The sequence below is a fragment of the Choloepus didactylus genome, chromosome 3 (genome assembly GCF_015220235.1).
Source record: "Choloepus didactylus isolate mChoDid1 chromosome 3, mChoDid1.pri, whole genome shotgun sequence".
Classification (NCBI taxonomy): domain Eukaryota; kingdom Metazoa; phylum Chordata; class Mammalia; order Pilosa; family Megalonychidae; genus Choloepus; species Choloepus didactylus.
In genome coordinates, this window is record NC_051309.1 from 136,183,117 (window position 1) to 136,190,884 (window position 7,768).

Genomic DNA, 7,768 nt, shown 5'->3' on the forward strand with positions numbered 1-7,768 from the left:
ATACTATTTTTTTTTAAAACCCACTATACATCATAGATTTCATAACAAAGACAAATCTTTGAGGGAGGAGTTTGGAAACATTGCCATGTGATTGTGGATTCCTTTCCCTGCTGTAACATTTATTTTTCAAATCTGAATTTGTTCTAAGGTGATTAATGTATTAGGGAACAATTTGAGCATAATGTGAATATCACAAGTGCTTATATACGATTTCATTCATGAGAAACAGTAGGTGGTTGCAGAAAACTACACTCAGTTAACCAGACTGTGTTGGAATATACAAAATGACAGATATACATTTCTCAAACATCTACAGCATCTTTGGCCCTGGTACATATTATGAGCCACACCCATCTACATCTGGTATTGCAACTTTCCATCCAATTTCAGATGATCCACCTCCCACCAATTCATAATAACTCCTAATCTATAAATCTTCTGATGCCCAGGTTTCATAGGCAAACCTTGGGGTTCTTTTTGAGAAAAGGTGTTATATTTATTACAGTATTCATGTATTTCTTTGTGATGCAATGTGTAACATTTTGCCACCATTGTTCTCTAAGTTTCTATTCTTTTTAGTTGTCACTGACAAAGGTTTTGAGCCCTGAACTCTGTTTTTCCCACAAGCCCTGTGGCTTTTAGCATGGGGTTTTGCATAATATGGTGACTTTTACAAATACATGTAGCCTTATGGCAGAACTGACTGCATTCTGTTTTATTTTTTCAAAAAACAAAGTAATTAAAAAACTATTTTCTTCAGAAGAACTGTACTAGTAGTGCCTGTTCCCAAGAATAATCAGTTGATTTCCATGTGTCATGGTAGAAAACATACAAACAAAACCAGCATTTCCTTCCTGAAGAGACTAGTTGTTACTAGAAAATTATTGCTTCAACTGATTTTACAACAAATGGGAAATCATGGAGTTTGTCTTTTGTCAAAATGTATTTATTTTGCTAATCTTGGCAGAGAATTATTTTTTTATATATTGGGTCTTGCAAAAATCGTTTTTGTCTTAATTATTCTTTAACATTAGATTTTAGTCAGAAAATATGCAATGATTGAGCATTTAGAGAAATTTCTAAAATATAGGATCACTTGATGAATGGAGTAAAATATGATTGTACAAGTTTATTTGATACAAGTAGCTTTTCAATACCTTTGAGATAAATTTTATTCTTTCCCTTGGGCTTGGGACAGAGCAAAGATGTCAGAAGGCTTCAGAATCCTGCAAACTGAACCTTGGAAATGTAATAGATGAAAAAGTGAAGAGTTTGGAAGCAACCTATTCAAACCTGTGTAGTTCATACTGCTCAAACCTTGTACAAATGACGGTTTTTAACAAATGGTCCATATGTTTATTATTCTATAGTTCAACCTAGAGGAATAAAATCTACATGGCACTTTCTGTGAGAAAAGGAACTTAGAAAACTGTTTATTACAGTAAAACATAAAGTATATATCATACTTTCCAATCATTTGGAACATATTTCCATATATGTAACATTTGTTTATATAACTTACTTTTGACTCCCGTAATGAATTTGAAATTAAAGCTGCTAGTAGGGGCTACATTAGATAGACCAAGGTAAAAGAGGAGGCAGAGGAAATAGGCATTGCAAGCATAAATAGAGAATATAACTGTGTCAGTTTGAATGTATTATGTCTCCCAGAAAAAGCCATATTCTTTGATGCAGTCTTGTGGGGCAGATGTTTTGGTGCTGATTAGATTTGCATGGAAATGCACTCCACCCAACTGTAGGTGATAACTCTGATGAGATATTTCCATGGAGGCATGGCCCCACCCATTCAGGGTGGGCCTTGATCAGTGGAGTCATATAAATGAGCTGAGGGCACAGGGAACTCAGTGCAGCTGTGAGTGATACTTTGAAGAGGAGCTACAGCCAAGAGGGACACTTTGAAGAAAGCACAGGCGCTGCAGATGAGACAGTTTGAAGACGGCCGTTGAAAGCAGACTCTTGTCCCAGAGAAGTTAAGAGAGGACAAATACCCCAATTGCAACTAAGAGTGACATATTTTGAGGAATGGCAGCCTAGAGAGGAACATCCTGAGAGAAAGCCATTTTGAAACCAGAACTTTGGAGCAGATGCCAGCCATGAGCCTTCCCAGCTAACAGAGGTTTTCCGGACACCATTGGCCATCCTCCAGTGAAGGTACTCAATTGCTGATGTGTTACCTTGAACACTTTATGGCCTTAAGACTGCAACTGTGTAACCAAATAAACCCCCTTTATAAAAGCCAGTCCGTTTCTTGTGTTTCATATTCCGGCAGCATTAGCAAACTAGGACGATAACTTTAAAACATATAAGCACATTTCTCTGAGATGTTAATACAGTGGTGGTAAATGAAATTGGTATTGCAGTTAATTTATGTGTCAACTTGACTCAGTGTCTAGCTGTTCAGTCAAACACTGGCTGGGATGTTGCTGTGGAGATATTTAATCCATGGAGCTAACATCTAAAATGGTTTGACTCTAAATGAAAATATAACACAGAAGACTGTGGGAAGACAGCTGAGTAGGAAGTCTAGAAATCAGTCCTTCCACCAAATCAACTATCAAACTGACATGAACTATCTGATTCAACTACTTTGAAACTATGGAAACTAGTGGAACACTGTGCAGCATCCAGGGAGGAGTGGGAGGAAAAGGCTGGTAAATTGTAATAAATACTAGTGGGTTTCACCCTCTCTGCAGTGACTACCACACTGCTTTCCCCAACCTTATGGTGGGTGGCAGTGTGGACTGGAACTTCAGCTCCTGGGGCAGCTTGTTGGTTCCAAGAGGGGACACAGAGACCTAGTCTTCCAAATTCTGGGAGGTGTGTGATCTGATTGCAGATCTTTACTTTTGACCAGCTACTCCAGATTGCTGGGTAATGGCTCTGAGGGTGGCCATTGTCCCCACACTGCTCAGCCAAAAGCAGAAGAGAAATCTTAAAGACAGTAACTTTCCTCAAACTACAGTAAACAGTTAAAGGGCTGCATTAACTGGATGACTGCTGACTCGAAGAAATATAGCTTCAAAAGCCATAGAAGGAGCTCCTGGCACCCTTGCTGCCCCCTCCCCCAAACCCTACACAACACAGGGTGGAGCTAGCCTGTGCTCCCATTCTGGGTCACTGGCCCTCTTCCAGAGGGAGCTGAATTTGTCCTGAGGACAGAGAAGTGGCTTGAAGACAGCTCAGACAATGTGAGAAAGAATTACTTTGAAGTGGCTGTTCTGGTTTGCTAATGCTGTTGGAATGCAAAACACCAGAAATGGATTGGCTTTTATAAAAGGAGGTTTATTTGGTTACACAGTTACAGTCTTAAAGCCATAAAGTGTCCAAGGTAACACATCAGCAATTGGGTAGCTTCACTGGAGGATCTCCAATGGTGTCTGGAAAATGTCTGTTAGCTGGGAAGGCACGTGGCTGGCATCTGCTCCAAAGTTCTGGTTTCAAAATGGCTTTCTCCCAGGATGTTCCTCTCTAGGCTACAGTTCCTCAAAAATGTTACTCTTAGTTACTCTTGGGGTGTTTATCCTCTCCTAGCTTCTCCGGGGCAAGAATCTGCTTTTAACAGCCATCTTCAAACTGTCTGTCATCTGCAGCTGCTCTCTCAGCTTCTCTGCATTCTTCAAAGTGTCCCTCTTGGCTGTAGCTCCTCTTCAAAATGTCACTCTCAGCTGCACTGAGTTCCTTCTGTTTGTCAGCTCATTTATATGGCTCCAGGATTTTATTTAGACCCACCCTGAATGGAAGGGGTAAAACCTCCATGGAAATAATCCAATCAGAGTCATCACCCACAGTTGGGTGGGGCACATCTCCATAGAAACACTCAAAGAATTGCAATCTAATCAACACTGATACATCTGCCCACACAAGATTACATCAAAGATAATGGCATATTGGGGGACATAATACATTCAAACCAGCACAGTGGCCTAGGGCAAAGGACCAGATGCATTAAGTCACTCAAGAGAGCATCCAGCAGGGGAGGAGGTCTATTTCAAAGAGAATAGAAGGTGAATTCACTCAACCTCATATAAACTGTAAATAGGAAATTCCTGGGAACTTTAGCAAGCACAACCCAGGAAAAGAACCAGAATCCTTGCCTCTGGCTTGCTGCAGGTTCAGCTAAGACAGAGAGGACCTGTACTTCCCAATTCCCTCAGGCTTATTTTCTTGATATAAGGGCTAAGCTCTGAAGAAGACTAACAGCCAAAGCAAAGCCAATTTTTTCAAAGACAGTGAAAGGGTCTTTTTGCTTTGGTTTATATGTCTTGATTAGCTTCTGACATTCAAGAAAATCTCACATGATACAAACTTAAAGAACACACAGCTCATGGAATAAATCCCACAGTTAACACTTTAAAATATTAAAACATACAGTGTGTAACAAAAGATTACCAGCCAAATGAAAGAACAGGAAACAATGGCTCATCCAAAGGGATGAGATAAAAATTCAGAAACTATTTCCTCAAAGAGGACCAGATATGGGATTTACTGGAGAGAAACATTAAAACAAATGATCCTCAATATGCCCAAGGAGATGAAAGAAAACGTGGAGAAAGAATTAAAGGCTATGAGAAAAACAATGAATAAACAATATGGGAATCTCTCCAGAGAAATACTAGAGTTGAAGATCACAACTGTGTATTAGTTAGGGTGCTCTAGGGAAACAAAATCAATGAGAGATATATATAAATATAAGATTTATGAAAGTGTCTCACACAACTGTGGGTATGCACGAGTCCAAATTCCATAGGGCCTGCAGCAAACTGGCAACTCTAGTGAAAATGTTTGGTGAACTCCTCAGGAAATGAACTGGCAGCTTTGAAGAACTCCCCAGGAAACACTTCATTGGCCAGCAGAAGTGAAGGTCCTCTATCTGTCTTGCCTAAAAGTCTTCAACTGATTGGATTAAATCCAGCTGACTGCATTCTCTCATTGAGAAGACATGCCCTTCGTTGACATCATCAGTCACAGGTGCAGCCAAGTGACTGATGATTTAATAAACCAGCCTGTTGGTTTATTAACCAGCCACAAATGTCCTCGCAGCAAAGGTTAGGCCAGTGCTTGCTTGTCCAGGCAGCTGGGTACCATCACCTGGCCAAGTTGACACATGAACCTAACCATCACAGTCCACCCCTTGTCAACTTGGCAGTTATATGCATCACCTAAAACCATACTTTATATCTAAGTAGAGAACAATAACAGACATATATTTCATCTGACAATATTCTTCTGTGCAGTGTACAACTGGAAATGCACGAAATCTCTCCAGAATAGGGTGCAAGTCCTTAGGTGACATTAACTCTTAAAATTGATTTCCTTTAGCTTAAATACAGCAAAATGAACAATACAGCTTATGTTATATGATAAGGGGATAAGACAGAGAAGAAAGCTTTGCAAACAAATACAAACATACTGATAACAAAACAAGGAGGAAATATTCATGCCATTACTGTCCTCATTTCTGTAACTGGTCATGTGGTGGTAGTTCATATTTATGACTACCTTCTTCCACTACCCATTTCATTTTCCCTTTACCCTCAGCAAGCACTTCAGCTGGCCATGGTTCTTTGCTGGTGGAGTGACCCAAACCTTCATTCCTGAAGTTTCTTGACCATTGGTAGACCTGCCTGGATTGGATTATTGCAGTTTTCCATTGACTTTAATCACAAGACATGGCAGTACTAAGAGATGCCCTAGGGGATCTCCTGTATTTCAGGAAAACTCTTCTTTACTTCCATTGTGTAGTTGCAGTGCTATTTCCTCTTGACAGTCAGGATCAATCACTCCAGCCACTACATTAATCCCCTTCCTTGCCTGATGATTCAGAGGCATAAGAAGCCCAAAGTGGCCAGGTGGCAGTCCTAACTTCCAGTTCAATGGGATTATTGTTGTGTTTCCTGGTGGAAGCACTCCTCCTTTTGGAACAAAGACTTGTAGACCAGCAGAGCTTAAGCTTGCAGGGACAGGAAGCAAAAATTTACCTAGTGGACCACTAGGAGTGACAGTGAGTGGTGCCTCTCCTGTTTTCACCCCTTGATTCCTGGACCCATGAATCCTGGCTATGGGAGAAACAGCACTATACAGTGGATGCTGATTCAGAGCATACATGGTCTCCTGGAGAACACTGCCCCAGCCCTGCAAGGTATTGCCACCCAGGTGGCATTGTAATTGAGTCTTCAATAGGCCATTCCACCATTCTATCAACCCAGCTGCCTCTGGATGATGGGGAACATGGTAAGTCCAGAGAATTCCATGAGCATATGCCCATTCCCTCACTTCATTTGCTGTGAAGTAGGTTCATTGGTTAGAAGCAATGCTGTGTGGAATACTGTGATGGTGGATAAGGCATTCTGTAAGTCCATGGGTGGTAGTTTTGGCAGAATCATTTTGTGCAGGGAAGGCAAACCCATATTCGGAGTATGTGTCTATTCCAGTAAGTACAAATCACTGACCTTTCCATGATAGGAGTGCTCCAGTGTAATCAACCTGCTACCAGGTAGCAGGCTGATCACCTTGGGGAATGGTGCCATATCAGGGACTGAGTGTGGGTCTCTGCTTCTGGTAGATTGGGCACTCAGCAGTGGCTGTGGCCAGGTCAGCCTTGATGAGTGGAAGTCCATGTTGCTGAGCCCATGCAAAACCTCCATCCCTACCACCACGACCACTTTGTTCATGAGCCCATTGGGCAATGACAGAAGTTGCTGGGGAAAGAGGCTGATTGGTATCCACCAAACAGGTCATTTTATCCACTTGTTATTAAAATCTTCTTCTGCTGATGTCACCCTCAGGTGAGCATTCACATGGGACACAAATATCTTCATGTTTTTTGCCTGCTCAGAAAGGTCTATCCACATACCCCTTCCCCAGACTTCTTTGTCACCAGTCTTCCAATCATGTTCCTTCCAAGTCCCTGAGCATCCAACCAAACCATTAGCAACAGCCCAAGAATCAGTATACAAATGCACCTCTGGCCAGTTCTCCTTCCAAGCAAAGTGAACAACCAGGTGCACTGCTTGAAGTTCTGCCCACTGGGAGGATTTCTCCTCGCCACTGTCCTTCAGGGACATCCCAGAAAGGGACTACAGTGTTGTAGTTCTCCACTTTCACATGGTGCCTGCATATCATGCAGAACCATCTGTAAATCAGACCCGAGTTTTCTCTTCCTCAGTCAACTGATTGTAAGGACCTCCCCAAGATGCCATAGCTGTGGGCTGGGAAAGAGAAGGTAAGGTGGAAAGAGTGGGGGCCACAGGCATTTAGGCCACTTCCTCATGTAATTTACTTGTGCCTTCAGGACCCACTCAAGCTCTATCTCATATATACCATTTCCATTTTATGATGGAGTGCTGCTGTGCATGCCCAACTTTATGGCTTGGCAAGCCAGAAAACACCCAGCTCATGATAGGTAACTCAGGTCTCATGGTAACTTGGTGGCCCATGGTTAAGCATTCTGTCTCTACTAAGGCCCAGTAGCAGGCCAACAGCTGTCTCGCAAATGGAGAGCAGTTATCTGCAGAGGATGGTAAAGCTTTACTCCAAAATCCTAAGGGCCTGCCTTGTGATTCTCCTACAGGAGCCTGCCAAAGGCTCCAAACAGCATCTCTCATGGAGTGTTTCACTTTTTCTTCTTCCCTTTGGATATTTATTTGTCTGTAAACTACTCTCATTTCCTTTCTTATCTTCAGTGATCATTCATTGACCAGCTCTTTTGGTGGCTTCTCCTGGGTTTTCCCAAACAGCTCCATGGTGA